At 36.3% G+C, this 21956-nt stretch overlaps 1 non-coding gene and 1 pseudogene across 1 annotated transcript; both read left to right on the top strand.

The window, feature by feature from the left end:
- Positions 1 to 3078: 3078 nt before the first annotated feature.
- On the top strand, positions 3079 to 21892 carry LOC131180077 (probable LRR receptor-like serine/threonine-protein kinase At3g47570; annotated as a pseudogene).
- On the top strand, positions 17210 to 17317 carry LOC131180412 (small nucleolar RNA R71). Its single transcript, XR_009149187.1, has one exon. It is a non-coding gene; the product is annotated as a small nucleolar RNA R71 (small nucleolar RNA).
- Positions 21893 to 21956: the final 64 nt, after the last annotated feature.

Here is a 21956-nt window from a genome sequence, read left to right as displayed (position 1 = left end):
TTAATTAATTTACAATCCCAAAGAAATATAAAAGAAATAAATCCAATCACATTGGTCTTTTATAGTCCATGATCATCCATCATGCATATCACTATTTAACAATTAAATAAAACATACATACTTAAATTAAATTGAATATCTCATATTCAACTTAAAAATTCAGATTTGAATATGATTCAAATAAATTTAAAAATTCAGATTTGAATCTCATTCAAACATTTTTTAAAAAATCATATCTGAATTTTATTTAATCAATTTTAAAAAATCATATTTAAATATGATTCAAATAACTTTAAAAATTCAGATTTGAATCACATTCAAACAACTTTTAAAATTCAGATTTGAATCACATTCAAACAATTTTTAAAATTCTGATTTGAATCATAATTTAATTGTGTGATAAAAAATTCTAATTAAACAATTTAATTAGACATAAAATGGATCTTAGATCATACAACAATTGCACATTCACCATCCATTTTCCTTTGCACACCATTGTGGTGTATCAACCATGCGCACCATGGTGTTCATCATTTGTGCTGCCACCTTGGCTTTGCAACCAGCAATGAACTTTTGATCTCATGATCAAACACACAATTAAATCATATAAACATCAATCTAAATGGCAAATATAGTGGCTCTGATACTAATTGAAGGAACGGAAGTGTAAAAAACACAAGTTTATACCATTGAATTCAAAAATTTTCACCTAGGGTCACATGCATCATGCAAGATTTATTTTTATCTATTTGATTTCAATGATAAACAACATATCAAAACTCTTTTAATATGTTTTTGGATCTGTATTTTCCATTTAAGATTTTAAAATTAATCAGATTAATTTAAGAACCCTAGATTAAATCAAGAACGATTACACTAACCTCTTGATGCAATCGCAATGTCTCGCCTTTGAGATTTGTCTTCAGGACACCAAATGTTATCCCTCTAGCTTGTCCGCACCAAGAACACCTATCGCAGCCCTTGAATAGCTTCTAAAGCTTTTTCTATTAATTAGAAATTCAAGTTCTGCCTTTTAAGAGATTAGAGATGTAAACAGGACACTAGAAATAATTTCTAGTGTTCTTAATTCAAGAGATTGATGGCTAATCTCTTTGAATTGATGAGAGATTAAGAAGAATAGATGGAGAGCCTCAAAATAGCGTGACAAAGGAGAGGAGTAGCTGCTGGTTGCTTTTATTTTCATAACAACACTTATATAGCTAGGTTAACACATTGAACCTTTGCCACATGTCACCCTTTGATTAGCTCTAGGTTTAAGTGACCCAATCACATTGTGCCAAGTGTTAAACCTATATTTAATCTTGATTTTAATCATCTTACATGATTAAGGAGTGGCTGCTGGTTGCTTTTCTTTTCATAACAACACTTATATAGCTAGGTTAACACATTGAACCCTTGCCACATGTCACCCTTTGATTAGCTCTAGGTTTAAGTGACCCAATCACATTGTGCCAAGTGTTAAACCTATATTTAATCTTGATTTTAATCATCTTACATGATTAAAAAACATTTGGCAAGCTTATGTGTAATCCCATGTGTCACCATCTCATGGTGCCACGTGTCAATCGTGAAATGACCAAAATGCCCCTGTGTCTTAATTTTGAGTTCTTAACCCAAAATAATTATTTTTCTTCTTCTAATCAATTTATATCAAATATAAATTAATTAATTAATCTCTATTAATTAATTTCTCATTAATTAAATTCATATTTAAACACTTTAAATATAAATTTAACTTATACTATACATCCAATAATCTAGATTTGGTTTCAAGTCATGCTAGGGACTTTGCAATTTAATTGCAAACCAAACCTATTTAATTAATCAATTAAACTCCTTAATTAATTAATTAAATCATATTTAAATAGGTAATAACTTGTGTATTTGTGTGACTTACTAGGCTCATCACTAATTGGCAATGAGACATGATATCAACTCTTAATATCATCAGAACTCTTTCTTACCATAAATGATTTCTCTAAATCATTTTATGAACCTCATAGACCATGGTTAACACCTAGCATAGCATGCCATGGCCACCCAATTAGTAATAAGGTTTACCTTAAATGAACCTATAATCATATGTTACCATGCACTAGAATCTCTCTGTTACAAAATCCCAACTCAAGCTGGAGTCATGGTTTATGTCAAACTCTATTTGCTATGAATATTATGTTCTCTTTTAATTCCAGTTCTTGATTAAAAAGATTTTCTCATCAGAAACTCTTTTCTGAATAAATCTATCTGTCCTGGCCAGGAACTTGAAACATCAAGAACAATTAAATGAACATAGGATTTTATCTCTATTTACTTAGAGGAACAGATTCCTTCTTAATCAGTACCTACCTCCATATATAACTAGTAGGAGCCAACACATGCCCATATACCCATACACAGTACAAGTATGAAAGCAGTATCAAATTCAAACTACCTATATACAAGATAACTGTGTTATCTCAGGTCTAAAGATTATATGCACTGATATGATTTATGACAAAACATTGACAAGAGTAAACTCCATGTGCTTGTCATAAGTGTCACTGGTTCGGCCTACTTATCATTTATAAGTGCCTATCATGTTTGTTATATGACATGAGACTCACCATTCCATCTTATTTATATATCATATAAATAACTTGAGAACAAATATGAATACAATCTTTCTGGATAAGTCATGTCCTTATTATGAAGTATCCTCGATTGTGAACCTATTTATGATACTTTGTGCTAGAAATACTGTCACTCATATACTTAACAACTTAAGAATAATATTTGTAACAAAATATCAATGGACCTTTTCTATTACACATAAATATATTATGTAAACGGAAAAGTGGAAATGCCTTTTATTAATAAAAATATGTACAAGATACATACTAAATGATATGCTCTAGGGCATACTACTAACAAATTATACCACAATTAAAAATTGCATTAAATCTGCATATGCATGCCGTAACTTGACTCGATGAAATGTTAAGATCACAAAAAAAATATTGAATTATCTTATTAATTTTAATATATATAGATTTGATGAAATTTGTATTTGAAGAAAAAAAAAATGGAGGTTTCTTGGTTGAATTCCAAGTGGGTTTTCATAAATCTTCTCCATGGGATTCTGGTTTTATGCATGAGCTTTGGCTTGGAATCTGCAATAGTTGCTGCTAATCGTGGAAATGAGACTGACAGACTCGCTTTACTCGACTTCAAGAATCTGATAACTCAAGATCCTCTTCAAGTCATGAGTTCCTGGAATGATTCAGTCCATTTCTGCAATTGGCTTGGTGTTTCATGCGGCTTGTCTAAGGATAGAATAGTAACTTTGAACCTGGAATCTCAAAGATTGGCTGGCTCCATACCACCTTCTATAGGAAACCTCACCCATCTGACAGGAATCAACTTGTACAACAACAGTTTTTTTGGTGAGCTTCCTCGAGAAATGGGTCGCCTATGGCGCTTGCAGCATTTAAACTTGACCTACAATTCCTTTGGCGGGAAAATTCCAACTAACCTCACTTACTGTAAGGAACTTACAGTAATTGAAGCATCTGTCAACAACTTCATAGGGGAGATTCCAGAGCAGCTTAGCTCATTGTCCAAGCTGGTTGCCTTTGGTCTTGCAGAGAATAACCTTACAGGAAGCATCCCAACCTGGATAGGGAACTTCTCTTCTCTGACTGGTCTTTCACTTGCCCTGAATAATTTTGTGGGAAAAATACCCAATGAAATCGGTCGGCTTTCAGGCTTGGGCTTTTTTCAACTTTATGGCAATTATCTTTCTGGTACGATCCCTTCTTCAATTTATAATATCTCTTCCATATACTACTTCTCTGTCACTCAAAACCAGCTTCATGGGGAATTACCACGAGGCGTTGGCCTGACTCTTCCGAGGCTTAGAGCGTTTGCTGGTGGTGGTAACAATTTTACAGGGGTTATTCCTGTATCGTTGTCAAATGCTTCTGGACTTCAGGTGCTCGACTTTGCTCAAAATGGTCTCACTGGGACTATTCCCGGGACTCTACAAAGATTGCAAAGCTTAGTTAGACTTAATTTTAATGATAATAACCTGGGAGATGGGGAAGTTGATGACTTGAATTTTCTTAGTTCGTTGGCTAACTGCACTAGTTTAGAGGTTTTGGGTCTGGCAAGAAATCATTTTGGAGGAGAATTGCCTAGCTCCATAGCCAATCTTTCAATCAAGTTACAAAGATTTACTGTAGGAGAGAATCTGATTCATGGAAGCATCCCTATTGGAATTGAGAACCTAGTTAGCTTGTACTCTCTGGGATTGGAAGGTAACTACCTCAGTGGAAATGTGCCAGCTGTAATTGGGAAACTGCAGAAATTAGAAGGTTTGTATTTGAATGTTAACATATTCTCTGGATCAATCCCACCCTTCCTAGGCAACTTGACTAGATTGACTAGGCTTTTCATGGAGGAAAACAGATTTGAGGGTAGCATACCTGAAAGTCTTGGAAACTGCCAAAATCTTCAAAACCTAGATCTCTCAAGTAATTATCTTAATGGAAGCATTCCCAAACAGGTCATCGGTCTTCCTTCCATCTCAATTTCTTTGGTCATGTCTCATAATTCCTTGACTGGTTCCATACCATTAGAAGTAGGTAACTTAGTCAATCTCGGGGAGTTGGATTTGTCACAAAACAAATTGTCTGGTGGAATTCCTAGCTCGCTTGGCAGCTGTGTTAGTTTGGAACGCCTAAATTTGGAGGGTAATGAACTTGTAGGAACAATTCCTGAGTCTTTGAAAAACTTAAGAGGTATAGAAGAACTTGATCTTTCAAGCAATAACATGTCTGGTGTGATTCCTGAATTTCTCAGCAAGTTACTGTTCCTCAAGCGTCTCAATCTTTCCTATAATGATTTTGAGGGAGTGATGCGTCCCAACCGCAAGTGCACGGGTCGTACAAGTAGTATAGAAAAATATCGATCCCACGAGGAGTTGTGTTAATGATTGAATTTTCGATATAAAAGTTGACTAAATTGAAGTATTTATGAAATTAAAATAATGACTTAATGGGTAATGGAGTATGAAATCTAAATGTGCAAATTTAATAATCTATTCAACTATGTAATGATTTAACTAAATTTGCATCAAATTAAAATAAAGCAAATTCAAATATGGCAATATTCAAAATGGCAAGTAATTAAATTCGATTAGAAATTAACAATGATAAAAAGGTGATTCCGGAGTTCGGGATTTCATATTCGAGCTATTTTGGGATTTTAAATTGGTTGTCCAATCTTATGAAACTTATGAGTTTTAAGGAGATTAATTCTTAAATCCTTTGAATTCCCTTTCGAGTGAGACAAAGAGTGCCTTAATCAAACTAATCCTACTTTCGTGGAGTTAGAATTAATTAAGACCCATTAAGTTCCTTAATTAATCTGTGAATCCTCTTAATCCTTAGCCTATTTCTAGGTCTAAGTTAATTAAGTCCAATTTCCTGATTATCTATCACAAGGCCTTCTCCTTTCGGTGCTTCAACCATGGATTAAGAACATTACTCAATGGGATCCTACATTAAGCATGTCATAAAGCATACAAGAAATGAATAAAACTCATTAAGACCACAAAATATGGATTACCCAATCAAAATTCACAAAATATCTCAAATATTACAACCCTTACTCCAGAATCAAAAGTAAACTACTCACTATCCATAATGCTTACAAGATATGATGAGTTTAAATGGAAATAAAGCTTTAATCTAAGCTAAGAAGTAAGGAATTAAACACTAGAAATGTAGAAAAGTGTAAAGAAAGAAAGAAATCTGCAAATCTTAGTTGAAAATGGTGTGGAAGGTGAAAATGGCTCCTCAAATTCTGCTCAGCCTCCTCTTCTTCTTCTTTGCTCCTTGCCTCCTTCTAAAATGAGAAAATGGGACTATATATAGCATTTTTCTGACATGGAGCCCTAAAATAGTATGTTCTAGGAGGAATACATTAAGGGAATCTTCTGCCAGCTCATTAATGAACTCTTTATGGGACTGCATAAGTGGACTGCATAAGTTATGCAGTCCTTATGCGATTTTACTGGTTCTGGGTCACTTATGCGGAGCTGCATGACTTGGTGCATAGGTTATGCACAAATTCGTGAATGTGCATAAGGGAGGTGAGAATGTGCATAAGCTATGCAGTCTCCTTATGCACATTTCGGCTGGTTCTGGAACAGTGATCTTCCTCCTTATGCAGAACTGCATAGCTTATGCGGCAAGTTATGCACAGTTTGGTCAATGCATATTTCAGCTTGAAAACTTGTTTTTGGCATCTTTTTGCTGTAGAAGACACTCCTCAATGGCAAAATTCTCTTTAGTCCTTCAAAAACACCATTTTTCCTACAAAACAAAGTAAAAATTACAAATTAGTGCAAAATTGACAACTATGAAAAACTAACTAATTAACTAATGAAATTAGCTAAAAATGACTAATAACCAAATAAAATGATTATGAAATTAAACCTAAATGATTATGCATAATGTATGCATCAAATACCCCCAAACTCAAGCTTTTGCTTGTCCTCAAGCAAACTTTAAAATGTGATGCAAAGTTTTTAGGGGTGCCTTATCCAAAGAGTTATGAAAATTACCAATTAAAGTAACTTAACACACCTTTAGCCATACCAACAATCCATATACCCATCCTTCAAAATGCAAAGAATCTAATGCTTATCCAAGCTTTCACCGCTTAGCCATCAAGTCAATTATCATTCAAAATCCCCAAACCAACCAATCAAAATAGAGAGTCATGCTCAAAAGGAATTCTAGAACAATCAATAGTCAAAGTGTCTCCATATGGAATGATGGAATTGAATGAATGAATGACTAATTTCCCAATCCCATAGGCAAATTCCCTACTCCTATCTCCACTAATGTAGCTAGTACCATCAAGAGATCAAAGGTCTTTTTAGAGATGTAATGGGGCCATGGGGTTCAAAATGAGGCTAAGAAGAAAGATGGGTAAAAGGATTCAAAGCATGAGAATATTTTCAATTTTGAAACATAAGGTACACTTTATTATATATTTTTTTCTTTTTCTCTTTTTTTATATGTGGGAGAGAAGAATACACAATGAGGATTGTCAAGTGCTAGAATAGTTTACAAAACACATACAAAATAGAGGGACATTTTTGATACTTTAACTTGTATTTTGCATTTTCTTTTGATGATTGTCCCTAAAATTGCCACCCCCAAACTCATTTCTTTTAATACTTTGGGTGGATTTCTTTCATTTTGAATGGCAATAGTGAAAAGCACATATACTAGCACTTTTACAAGATGACAAGCATTTCTTCTCCCTTTTATTGTATATATTTTTTTCTTTTCTTTTTCTCTTTTTTTTTTTATGTACCTAATATTGTAAATAATTATTCTCATGAAAAGGGTTGTAGTGTTTGGTTCATTAGCTAGGTAGCAATAAGGGATTCAAGAAAAATTAGGGATAAAAAGGCTCAAAAGGGGTTTGCAAGGGTAATTTTAATTAGGAAAAGGGCCAAAGGTTTAAAATGAGAAGGTTTAAATCAAAGAATGCCTAATCATCTCTCTTTTCAAGTACAAGCTGGTATTTCGCCTTGAAAGGTTTAGAAAATTTGTTCTAGGATTGGTAAGACATCATTTGACTACCTTATATCCAATAACTCCCTCTAAACACTCCAATCTCTAAAGGACTAGTTGGGTGGCTTTTTGGCTAAGAAGATATAGACAAGGGATAGACACTTCAAAACCTTGCACCTTTTAGGAACTTTCAATCCACAAACCCAACTAAAAGGTGAGTCAAATCACTCTCATAGGCACATTTTCAATACTCAAGGGATTTGGCAAAAGATTTTAATGCATGGTGTATGATTCCTAAAATGAGTAATGCATGAACTAAATGGAGGAAGCCTATTTGTATGCAATTTGTACAATTTCTAAGTGATGTATAATGTGTGTGTAAATGTGTAATGAATATGTATGTATGGATGTATATGTAAAATATTTACAATATATGTAAATGAAATGGGATGAGATGCTCTTATACTCAAAATGTGAAAAATAAAGCTAAAAATCAAAATGTGCACCCCCAAACTCAAAATTAGACATTGTCCTCAATGTCTCAAACAGTAGATATCCAAAACTCAAAGCAAATAATATTGACCAGGAATTGTAAAAATTAAGAACAAAAAGAAAGAGTTACCTGGTATGAGAATTCAAGTTAAAGGGATGCATAAGAAGTCGCAGTGTTATGCAGAGTTAAGTCTTCATCGAGCATGTGCATAGGTAAGGTGCATAAGCCATGCGGTGCTGCATAAGAGGCAATAGATGTTGCATAGGCTATGCAGGACAGTTGCATAAGGGAAATACAACCTGTGCAGTTCTGCAGAAGTAGCAGAAAGAGTTGCACAGGCTATGCAAAGGTTATGCATGAGGAAATTCATAGCTGTGCAGTGTATACAAAAAGCTGCTGCATGGGAATTTGCAAGGGGAAATGTACAACCAGCAGTAAAAGTATGGAAATATAGACAGAGTATGGGCAAATATGTACAAAAAGGCAATAAGTGCAATAAAAATCAAAGAAGACTAATGTAATAGCTATTCAATAAAACTTCAAAAGAAACAGAATTTAAAAGAAACTAATTCAGAACAAACAAACAAAATCCAAAACAAACTATAAATGTTTGAACATATTTACAAAGAAAAGGTCCTACAAGATTGAACAAAAGTAAAATAAACACTAATCTATGTCTATTGTTTTTCCTTTGTCCAAGGATGTTGCTAAGTAATGGTCAGCCACTGTCCGAAATGATGGTGCAGGAGGAGGTGATGGAGGTGGGGTGGCATGCCCAGAAGATCATGAGTTGTTTCACCATCTCCTTCGCTTCTTCTCGCTTGTCCCTGGTTTCCATGACAAGGTCAAATAGTTGATCATGACGATCCTTTAGTGTATCAAGACCACTGTCAAGCTTTCTATCCACAAAGTAGATATCATCACTAAGCCTGTCAAGGTAGGTGAATAAGGCTTTAGTGTTGAATGCAGGAGGTGCTGTGGATGAGGTAGGTTCAGCTGTAGGAGGTATGGGCTGAGCAGAGGTAGCTGGAATGTCCTGAGTAGGCTGAGGGGGTGGGGTAGGTGTAGTAGGGTGCTGTGGGACTGGTGTGAAAGGTTGGGTTTCTGGTTGTGCAATAGGCTCAGTTTCTGCTGCAGGGTGGCCAGTATCAAAATATGATAAATGGAACCCTGTTTTGGTTAAGTGTGCAGTATCAAAATAGGAAGTGTCCTCAAGTGCTGGGATTGAGTGCTCTGCAGGATTAAAGCCAAAATGCTTGGCTATGACAGTAATGAGCCCACCCAAAACAATGTCACCAATGGATTTGGTGGCAATATGCAGCACATGTTCACAAAAGAAGTAACCAGGAGATACCTTAACTTTGTGAAATGCACACCATAACATAAATAGTTCAGATTTGCCCACAGCACCAGAACTAGTCCCTCTGCCCAATATGGTGCTAGCCATCAGCCTATGAATAAACCTAAGTGCAGGATCAAGGATTTGGGATGTTTTGGATCTACCAGCAGAGAAAGTTTGAGGTTGGTTTGTTATGATTCTCCAAAATTGGGCAGGATTCCAGATGCCCTTGTTGGCTACCTCTACTCCAGTGTGTGGTACTCTAAAGAACCCATCAATTGCAAAACCAAAAATGCCATGAAATTGGTCTAATGATAGTTCTCTATTTTGCCCCAAGCATCTAAATGTCATAATTGGCTTATGGTCTACATCATGCAAGTTGAGGGTAGCAGAGAATGAAGAAATAAACTCCAAGACTAGAATCGGATAAACTACCTCTTGCTTATGCACAAATTCTGTCCAACCCATACCGTCAAGAAATGCAACTACATTGTCAAATAAACCCAAAGATTGTAGAGCATCAGCAGATATATACCTAGTAGGTTGTACCCTTCTATCTTTGAGTCTTTTGAAAGCAGCTTTTTGAATAGTATCAGGGAGAGGCCAGGGTAGCTTTGATACAAATGGGGTTGCTGAAATTGGCTTTTTGCTGGAAGAAGGTGTAGAGGCTGGAGCTTTTGGCTTTTTAGGAGGTGGTTCCGAAAATGGGGTGGGTGGGTCTTTGCGTTTGGACAGAGGAGGAGCAGAGGACATGGGTCGCACGGATTTGGATCAGATTTTGCGTCTGTATGTGGTTGGTGGAGGTGGTGGGGGTGTCGTTTGTGGTGGAGGATTGGGCGTGGGATGTATGGATGACAATGGAGAGACTTCGAGAGGAGAGGCGGGGCGGGAATGTGGAGGGGTATCCATTGCCGATGGAGAAGAGATAGGGGGAAATGAAAATGTAGGGGGATTTAGGGTTTTCGTGATGAGAGCGCTGGTGGAGAAGATGGGAGAAAGACGGCGAGATGCTGGAAGAAATGGAGGATGAAGGGCGGTCGTGGGGTGAAGAGTCGGGAAGTGGAGGTGGTGGGAATTTTCTTTGCCGAAAATGAATTTGAATCGGGTTTGTAGGAGACTGCATAAGGGAAAATGATTTATGCATAACCTGTGCACTCTTTTGTACATGTGTTAAAATGATTTAAACTTCAGAGAAATGCTTATGCACAAGTGCATAGGTTATGCACTGTCCTTATGCATGTTTCGGTGACCCTTGAAATGTGGAGGAGCGAAGTCATGCGGGAGTGCATAAGTTATGCACTCCCCTTATGCATCTCTCGGCAGAAGTGGTTGTTCAGAAAATTGGGTCATGCAGAAGTGCATAGGTTATGCACTCTGCTCATGCACTGTTCGGCAAGTTTTGGAATTTTGGTTGGTGGTCATGCAGATGTGCATAAGCTATGCACTCTGCTTATGCACTCTGCGGTGGGTTTTGAAATTCAGAATCTTTGGTTATGCGGAAGTGCATAGGCTATGCACATTGCTTATGCAGGTCTCGGCAACTTTTGGGATTTTCTGATTTCTGGTTATGCAGAAGTGCATAGGTTATGCACTCTGCTTATGCACCCCTCGGCAAAGTTGTATTTTTGGAGTTCTTGGTTATGCAGAGGTGCATAACTTATGCACCTTCCTTATGCACCCCTCGGCAAGGTTGATTTTTCTGGGTTGTTGGTCATGCAGAAGTGCATAGGTTATGCACTCTGCTTATGCAACCTTCGGCAGAATTGGAGCATTGGATTTTTGGTTATGCAGGAGTGCATAGGCTATGCACATTGCTTATGCAAGACTCGGCAGAGAGAGAAAATGAAGGATTTGAAGCTATGCAAGTGTGCATAAGTCATGCACTCACCTTATGCAAGTTTTGACAGATATGAAATTTGACAAAATGAGGTTATACAGAGTTGCATAAGCTATGCACTTTCCTTATGCACTTGCAATAAAGGTGAAAAATGGCAAGAATTTTGGTTATGCAGGATTGCATAAGCTATGCAGTTGCTTATGCACAATTCAACAAGATTAAGATTGCAATGGAACATGAATTGCAAGTGTGAAAAATACCCTAGAATGATGAAATATAATTTTATGAAGCACAAACCATGAGAAATTTTCACCAAAAACACATCAATATATTCAAAGTTCATCAAAAGTGCATCACACAAGCATGTAAAAATGGATCCTACATAAAAGACCTTTGAGAGCTATGCCATTTTGACTCAAATTCTGCAAATCAACATTTAGCACATAAAACTCCATAAAATTTGCATGAAGTTGCATCTAACCACAAATGATGAAATGAAGTCTCCAAGTTTTGCCAAGAAAATGCAACATTTCTACCTTGAATCCTACAACCCTAAAGGAGCTCGAAATTGCAAAAATGACCAACTAACCACCATAATATCATTATAAGCACAAATATTAGAAAATTACCCACCCAACCTCACCAAAAACACATGTAATCTGCTGCAGATTCTATTTTTCTGCTCTGCATAAACCAGATAGCAATTTCAGCAGTTCACCAACCTTTCTCCATTGATATACATCCAACCTCATCAAAAATACAAGCCATTTGCTGCAGACACCTTTTTTTTTTTTTTTTTTTTTTTGCTGCAGATTTTATTTTTCCTCTGTATGAACTAGATTGCAGCTCCTGCACAGATTATGCAGCAAAAGCTTATCAGTTCTTTTGAAGGACAAAATTTTTCAAGTTAAGAATTACTTCCCCAACAGTTCACCAGCCCTTTCTTCATTGAATTACATCTACAAGAGACAAAATTTAACAATGTCAAAAATTGAATTTGGGGAGATTTAAGATAAAAACAAAATTAATGAAGATGAAAGTAAATCAACAAAAGCAAAATAAAAGGACTTGGGATGCCTCCCAAGAGGGCTAATTTATAGTCCTTAGCTGGACTCTTCATGAATTTTACTGAAAAGAGGTGAGGGATTGGAGAGCTTGTAACAGCTTGCTCCTAGTATTGGGTCTCCAGTTATGTAATGCTTCAATCTATGCCCATTGACCTTAAAATTCTCAGATTTTTCACTCCAAATTTCTATTGCTCCATAAGGGAAAACCTTAGAAACTCTATACGGACCAGTCCACCTTGACTTGAGTTTTCCAGGGAACAATTTCAATCTTGAGTTGAACAACAAAACTGAATCACCTTCTTTGAATTCCTTTTTCCTCAGATGCTTATCATGCCAAACTTTAGTTCTTTCTTTGTAAATACGGGCACTTTCATAAGCATCCATCCTCAATTCCTCAAGCTCATTAAGTTGTAACAACCTTTTCTCACCAGCTTGCTTAAGATCAAAATTCAAGGTTTGAATGGCCCAATATGCTCTATGTTCTAGCTCCACAGGTAAATGACAAGACTTACCATACACCAACCTAAAGTGAGTAGTTCCTATAGGGTTTTGTAGGCGATCCTATATGCCCATAAAGCATCATCTAGTTTGATAGACCAATCTTTCCGAGAATTATTCACTGTTTTCTCCAAAATATGCTTGAGCTCTCTGTTAGAAATTTCAACTTGTCCTGAAGTTTGAGGATGGTATGGGGTAGCTATCTTGTGCACTACACCATACTTCCTCATTAAGCTCTCAAATTGCTTATTACAAAAATGGGAACCCCCATCACTAATTATAGCCCTAGGAGCTCCGAATCTGCTCAAGACAAATTTCTTCAAGAATTTCACTACCACTCTAGCATCATTAGTTGGAGTTGCAATAGCTTCCACCCACTTTGACACATAGTCAACCCCAACTAAGATGTATCTATTACCATATTAAGGAGGGAATGGCCCCATAAAATCTATTCCCCAAACATCAAATAATTCCACTTCAAGAATATTATTTAGGGGCATTTGATCTCTTTTTGACAAATTTCCACTCCTTTGACATTTATCACAATCCAACACAAATTTCCTCACATCCTTAAAAAGATTTGGCCAAAAGAAACCAGCTTGCAAAATTTTACTAGCTGTCTTAGAGATTCCAAAATGACCTCCATAATCAGAAGCATGGCAATGATGCAAAATACTCTGGACTTCCTCTTCAGGAATACATCTTCTAATTAGACCATCACAACATCTCCTAAAGAGTAAAGGGTCATCCCATCTATAAAATTTCACCTCATGCAAGAACTTTTTCTTTTGTTGCCATGTCATACCTAGAGGTAATATTCCACAAGATAGATAATTCACAAAGTCTGCATACCAAGGTAGTTTAGCAACAAGAGAGAAAAGTTGGTCATCCAAGAAGAACTCATCAATAGGGATTTCATCCAATTCTTCACCATCCAATTTCAACCTACTAAGATTATCAGCAACTACATTTTCAGCTCCTTTCTTATCTCTAATCTCCAAATCAAATTCTTGTAGCATCAGAATCCACCTAATGAGCCTAGGTTTAGCCTCCTTTTTACGGAGCAAATACCTGATGGCTGCATGATCTGAAAATATAACCACCTTTGAGTCAATAATGTAAGGTCTGAACTTTTCCAATGCAAAGACAATTGCCAAAAATTCCTTTTCAGTTGTTGCATAATTTGTTTGAGCCTCATCCAGTGTTCTACTAGCATAATAAATAGCATAAGCCTTTTTGTCCTTTCTTTGACCAAGAACAGCCCCAATTGCATAGTTGCTAGCATCACACATAATTTCAAAAGGTAGGCTCCAATCAGGTGGTTGCATGATTGGTGCAGTGATGAGAGCTTGCTTCAACCTGCAAAAGGCATCCAAACACTCTTGGTCAAATACAAATGGTGTGTCATTACTTAACAAATTAGACAAAGGTTTAGCTATTTTAGAAAAATCCTTGATAAAGCGTCTGTAGAACCCGGCATGTCCTAGGAAACTTCGAATTCCCTTGACATTGGTAGGAGGGGCCATCTTCTCTATCACTTCAACTTTGGCTTTATCAACCTCTATTCCTCTATTAGACACCAAATGTCCAAGCACTATCCCTTCCTGAACCATGAAATGACACTTTTCCCAGTTTAACACAAGGTCAGTATCTGCACATCGCTGCAAAATTTTAGAAAGATTAGCCAAGCATATATCAAAAGAAGTTCCATAAACAGAAAAATCGTCCATAAAAACCTCCATTATGTCTTCAATGAAATCTGAGAAGATTGCCATCATGCACCTTTGAAAAGTGGCTGGTGCATTACACAACCCAAATGGCATCCTTCTATAGGCAAAGGTTCCATATGGACAAGTAAAAGTGGTTTTCTCTTGATCATTTGGATGGATAGGGATTTGAAAAAAACCTGAATATCCATCTAAATAGCAAAAGTAAGAATGCCTAGCTAGTCTTTCCAACATTTGATCAATGAAGGGAAGTGGAAAGTGATCTTTTCTAGTGGCAACATTTAATTTTCTGTAATCTATGCACATTCGCCAACTAGTCACTGTTCTGGTGGGAATTAATTCATTATTTTCATTTTTAACAACTGTCATTCCACCCTTTTTTGGAACAACATGTACTGGGCTCACCCAAAGTCTTTATGCGAGATGGGATATATGATCCCTGCATCAAGCAACTTCAAAATTTCCTTTTTAACAACTTCTTTCATATTTGGGTTCAACCTCCTTTGATGTTCAATAGATGGTTTACAATTTTCTTCCAAACTGATTCTATGCATGCAAAAGTGTGGGCTTATTCCCTTAATGTCATCTATGGTGTATCCCAAAACTTTCCTAAATTGTCTCAACACTCTTAACAACTTATCAGCCTCTAAAGTACTCAAATTTGCATTTACAATTCTTTGGATAAGTGTTATTAGTGCCAAGAAATTCATACCTGAGCTGAGAAGGAAGTTGCTTAAGTTCTACCTTAGGTGCATCTTCTTCCTTGAATGATGGTTGCTTAAATTCTGCTTTTTCCTTTTGTGTGAGTTGAAAAACTGGAGCAGAAATGAATGGTGGACTTCCCTCTAAGTGTTGAGCATATGCAGCTACATGAGGGTTGTCATAGTCTATGCCTCCTCCATGAATCAAACAATTTTCAAGTGGATCTTCTGGATATTTCTTCCTGAAGTGTTCTTCAACCAGCTCATCAATGATATCAACTCTCAAGCAAGTATCAGCTTCAGAATGATGCTTCTTCATAGAGTTATTAATATTGAAAATTAATTGCTCTTCACCAACTCTAAGAGTAAGCTTTTCTCCTTTCACATCAATCAATGCTCCTGCTGTAGCTAGAAAGGGTCTCCCCAAGATAATTGGAATATTAGAATCTTCCTCCATGTCCAAGATGACAAAGTCAACAGGTATGTAGAACTTTCCAACCTTCAGGGGCACATTCTCCAAAATCCCTTCAGGATACTTGATTGTTCTGTCAGCTAACTGAAGAGAAATGTGGGTTGGCTTTAGATCTCCCATGTTGAGCTTCTCATAGATGGAAAGGGGCATAAGGCTAACACTAGCCCCTAAATCACATAGAGCTTTTGTAGAACAAGATTCTCCAATGTGGCATGGAATTGAAAAACTCCCTGGATCCTTAAGCTTTGGAGGAAGTTTCCTTTGGAGGATAGCACTACATTCTTCTGTCAAAGCTACAGTTTCATCATCTTCAAGTTTTCTCTTGTTTGAGAGAATTTCTTTCAAGAATTTTGCATAAGAGGGCATTTGTGAAAGAGCATCAACAAAAGGCACATTTATATAAAGTTTCTTCAAAACCTCTAAGAACTTCCCAAATTGCCTATCAAGCTTGGCTTTGTGAAATCTTTGTGGAAAGGGAAGTTGTGGCTTGTAGGGCTCAGGAGGTATATATTTCTCTTCTTTTTCTTCAAATTTCTCCTTACATTTTTCTGCACTCTCTTGTTTTTCACTCTCATCAGTCCCTTTTTCATTTTCTCTCTTCTCACTGTTTTCACTCTTCTCATCATTTATAACTTTACCACTTCTTAAAGTAATAGCTTGACACTGCTCTCTTGGATTTTCTGGTTGACTTGGAAGCTTTCCAAAAGATTTGGCACTTGAGGAAGATGCTTGTTGTGCAATCTGGTTTTCCAAAGATTCATTTGTGTGTTTGCATCTGCTCCACCTTGCTTTCACCTCTCTCATCTCCTCATCATGCTTGTTTTGGTTGGCAAGTATCTGTTGCAATAAAGCTTGATGGTGGAATTTCGTTCTTCTTTGTTTTGGTGGAGGGTTCATATTTTTCTGCTGAAAATTAGGCAATGGTTGCCTATTTTGCTGATATGGAACTTGACTCTGCTGTTGTGGTTGAAAATTCTGATTTTGAACTTGATTTTGCTGATTTCCCCATGAAAAGTTGGGATGATTCCTCCAATTTGGATTGTAAGTTTGAGAATAAGGATTCCCCATTTGCTTGTTTCCATAATTACCAACATATGCTGCTTGTTCCCCATAATCTACTCCACAGCTGGTTGTTTCCTCTGCATAAGCCACTTGTTGTGAACTTCCAGCTGATGATGTTGAACTAACCAACATACTCAAATCTTCCATCTTCTTAGCAAGGACATTTGTAAGTGCATCAAACTTTGCATTAATCATGTTGAATTGATCAAGATCATATATTCTAGCAGCTTGCCTTTTCTGAGTTGGAGCTGGTCCTCTTGGACTACTCCAAAGATGAGTATTCTTTGCAATTTTCTCCAATAGCTCATAAGCCTCATCTTCATGCTTTATAATAAATTCTCCTCCGGTTTGAGCATCAATAATTCCTCTGATTGCAGGAGTGACATTTGTGTAGAAATTCTGATTTATCATCCATTTTGGAATGGCATGATGTGGGCATAATCTTTCCAATTCCTTCCATCTCATCCATGACTCATAAAGAGTTTCATCTTCTCTTGGTCTGAAAGCTGTCATTTGATTCCTCAACTCTTGAGTTTTCAGTGGAAAATCATGCAAGAAATGTATCAGTGAGTTGCTCCCAATTTGTAATGGAGTTGTGAGGTAAAGAATCAAGCCAATCCAATGCTCTATCTTTCAAAGAGAATGGGAATAGCTTCAATCTTGCAGATACTCCAGGTTGTTTTTGCATATCACAAATCATAGCAAACTTCTTCAAGTGTGTGTGTGGATTTTCAGAAGGATGTCCTCCAAATTGAGAATTTTGAATCATTTGAAGAACTCCAAAATCCATCTTGTAACTATTTGCATCAATCCTTGGTCTTGCTATGCTCTCTCTCAAGTCATCAAACCGTGGAAAAGCATGATCCATCATACTTCCCCTAGGCACGTTTGCATTAACAACTTCTTCCCCTTGGACTTCATTTTCATTGTTTTGACCATTTCCAGCATTACCAACACCAATTCTAACTCTTTCATCAGCCATGCCTGCTTCAATTTCAATCTCTCTCACAGCTTCCTTCCTTTTTCTGGTCTCTTTCTTATTGGCCTTACAAAATTTCTCTATTTCCGGATTGAACAATAAGGTTGTGTCAGTTGTGCTTCTAGCTCTTCTCATAAAAAAAAATTAAAGTACCTGAAAAAGAACAAACAAACACAAAATGAAAAGATAACAAAGATAAAACTAAAAACAACTAAAATGATCAAAAACTCAATCTTAAACAAACAACTCCCCGGCAACGGCGCCAAAAACTTGATGCGTCCCAACCGCAAGTGCACGGGTCGTACAAGTAGTATAGAAAAATATCGATCCCACGAGGAGTTGTGTTAATGATTGAATTTTCGATATAAAAGTTGACTAAATTGAAGTATTTATGAAATTAAAATAATGACTTAATGGGTAATGGAGTATGAAATCTAAATGTGCAAATTTAATAATCTATTCAACTATGTAATGATTTAACTAAATTTGCATCAAATTAAAATAAAGCAAATTCAAATATGGCAATATTCAAAATGGCAAGTAATTAAATTCGATTAGAAATTAACAATGATAAAAGGTGATTAGGAGTTAGGATTTCATATTCGAGCTATTTTGGGATTTTAAATTGGTTGTCCAATCTTATGAAACTTATGAGTTTTAAGGAGATTAATTCTTAAATCCTTTGAATTCCCTTTCGAGTGAGACAAAGAGTGCCTTAATCAAACTAATCCTACTTTCGTGGAGTTAGAATTAATTAAGACCCATTAAGTTCCTTAATTAATCTGTGAATCCTCTTAATCCTTAGCCTATTTCTAGGTCTAAGTTAATTAATTCCAATTTCCTGATTATCTATCACAAGGCCTTCTCCTTTCGGTGCTTCAACCATGGATTAAGAACATTACTCAATGGGATCCTACATTAAGCATGTCATAAAGCATACAAGAAATGAATAAAACTCATTAAGACCACAAAATATGGATTACCCAATCAAAATCCACAAAATATCTCAAATATTACAACCCTTACTCCAGAATCAAAAGTAAACTACTCACTATCCATAATGCTTACAAGATATGATGAGTTTAAATGGAAATAAAGCTTTAATCTAAGCTAAGAAGTAAGGAATTAAACACTAGAAATGTAGAAAAGTGTAAAGAAAGAAAGAAATCTGCAAATCTTAGTTGAAAATGGTGTGGAAAGTGAAAATGGCTCCTCAAATTCTGCTCAGCCTCCTCTTCTTCTTCTTTGCTCCTTGCCTCCTTCTAAAATGAGAAAATGGGACTATATATAGCATTTTTCTGACATAGAGCCCTAAAATAGTATGTTCTAGGAGGAATACATTAAGGGAATCTTCTGCCAGCTCATTAATGAACTCTTTATGGGACTGCATAAGTGGACTGCATAAGTTATGCAGTCCCTTATGCGATTTTCAGCTGATTACAGGTCACTTATGCGGTCGCATGACTTGGTGCATAGGTTATGCACAAATTCGTGAATGTGCATAAGGGAGGTGAGAATGTGCATAAGCTATGCAGTCTCCTTATGCACATTTCGGCTGGTTCTGGAACAGTGATCTTCCTCCTTATGCAGATCTGCATAGCTTATGCGGCAAGTTATGCACAGTTTGGTCAATGCATATTTCAGCTTGAAAACTTGTTTTTGGCATCTTTTTGCTGTAGAAGACACTCCTCAATGGCAAAATTCTCTTTAGTCCTTCAAAAACACCATTTTTCCTACAAAACAAAGTAAAAATTACAAATTAGTGCAAAATTGACAACTATGAAAAACTAACTAATTAACTAATGAAATTAGCTAAAAATGACTAATAACCAAATAAAATGATTATCAAATTAAACCTAAATGATTATGCATAATGTATGCATCAGGGAGAAGTGCCAGGAGAAGGTATATTTTCAAATGCCAGTGCCATTTCAATTATTGGAAATGATGAACTCTGTGGTGGTATCCCAGACTTACATTTGTCTGCATGCTCCAAGAAAAAGCAAGAAAAACCTCTAAAGCTCAAGGTAATAATCTCTGCAACAATCGCAGTTGTATTTTCAATTGTTTCAATATTATGTTCTATTGCTATTATCCGCATGGGCAAAAAATCAAGAAAGAAAAGTTCCAAAGCTCCTCTTTCAGAGGAACGGCAAGCAGGTATGTCCTATTCAAAAATTGTGAAATCAACTGATGGCTTCTCTGCTGAAAATTTGATTGGCTCGGGGAGTTTTGGTTCCGTATACAAAGGAACTCTCTCTGGTGACGGAAAAACTGTTGCCATTAAGGTACTGAACCTTGAACAGCAAGGTGCTTCACAGAGTTTTATTGATGAATGTGATACATTGAGAAGCATACGGCATCGTAATCTCTAAGAATCATCACTGCTGCTCAACCATTGATCATCAAGGCAATGATTTTAAATGTCCGTTTTGAGTTCATGTCAAATGGAAATCTGGACAAGTGGTTGCATCCTAAAGCGGATGAGCAAGATCAAAAAAGAGATTGAGCCTTATCCAAAGATTGAATATAGCCATTGATATTGCTTCGCATTGGATTATCTACATCACCATTGTGAAACTCCAATTGTTCATTGTGATCTAAAGCCAAGCAATGTACTCCTTGATGAAGATATGACAGCCCATGTGGGTGATTTTGGATTGGCAACCTTCCTCCTTGAATCATCAAGAAATCCCTCAAAAAATGAAGTAGTGTCAGCTACATTAAAGGGCTCGATTGGATACATCCCTCCGGTATTTGTTTGACTGAAAATCAATACATGCATAATATGCTTCTTAAGTTAACAGTAGTACAATTGCCTTAATTGCTTATCTTAATGCCAAAGTGCAAAGCACAAGTGGATTTTTGTCGTGCTAACGACATACTATACCATATTGCAGTATGGAATGGCGGACCAAGTCTCTGTACTTGGAGATGTTTACTGATTTCGGGATCTATTCTTTGGAGATGTTTACAGGAAAAGGCACGGCGATGAATTGTTCATTGATGATCTAAGCATTGACTCTTTTGTTGCCATGGCTTTGCCTGAACATGCCATGAATGTTATTGACCCAACAATGCTTGAAGAAGAAGAAAATGATGATAATGAGGCAAATGAAGATGAAATTGAAGAAAAGGCAATAATCAGAAACAATAATGCACAGGCCAATGCAAATAGAATAGAAGAATGCGTAATCTCAGCAATGAGAATTGCACTCTCGTGTTCTTCAAGGGCACCAGGAAAGCGAATGACTATGAACTTAGTTGTCAACAAATTACATGACATTAGAGATTCGTTTCTTCGATCAAAGAACAGAAGTTGAAGAAGTATGAATAAATGTTTACCCAACACAGTATCAACTCATTTCTGCGGTACATGTAATTTGAGATCAGTCATTTCTTATTATGCGGTTGATTAATTATTATTCAAGCTGTTGTAATCATAGCTGTTAAAATCTGCTCCACCCAGTCAATCAAATCGATTTAGCTAGAAATCTGACTAATAAAATTATCAGATATAAAGAAGAACCATGAAGAAGAGCTGAGCTGACGTGGAGTGAAGGAGTTGAAGTTTAACTTATTCTGTTAATTAGTTTTAGATTCTGTTAGTTAGTTTTCAAGTTAGCTTCTGTTAGTCACTGAATTGTATATAACAGATGATTGATTAATGAATGATCAAGATTTCAGTTCCACTTTCATTTCTCGTTATGGTATCATAGCAATAGCTATTGTTCTCTTGATTCTTCTCTATTCACAGATCTCAGATCTATTCTTCGACAGTTATTTTTTTTTGTTGATATCAGTTACTTTGTTCATCTGATCTTATCTGCTATGGCTATTGAATCCAGCATTCCTTCACAAAATCAAGTTCCTGATCACTTGACCAATCCATCAAATCCTTTCTTTCTTCATCCCAATGAAAATCCAGCTTGGGTGCTTGTTTCACCGGTTCTTGCTAGTTCCAATTATCATTCCTGGGCAAGAGCTATGAAAATGGCATTGCAATTTAAGAATAAAGTGAAATTCATAGATGGAACATTGAAAATGCCAGCAAGCACAGATCCATTGTTCTCAGCTTGGGAAAGATGCAACACTATGGTATTATCTTTGGGCGATCATTGGTGAGTGAGAAACTCACCAGTAGCTACACCAAATTATTTTTTTTTTTTTGTTTTTTTTAAAATAAATC

Source organism: Hevea brasiliensis, chromosome 5 (assembly GCF_030052815.1).
Source record: "Hevea brasiliensis isolate MT/VB/25A 57/8 chromosome 5, ASM3005281v1, whole genome shotgun sequence".
NCBI lineage: Eukaryota > Viridiplantae > Streptophyta > Magnoliopsida > Malpighiales > Euphorbiaceae > Hevea > Hevea brasiliensis.
Note: the sequence above shows the minus strand (reverse complement) of the source record. Positions and strands in the feature narration are given on the sequence as shown.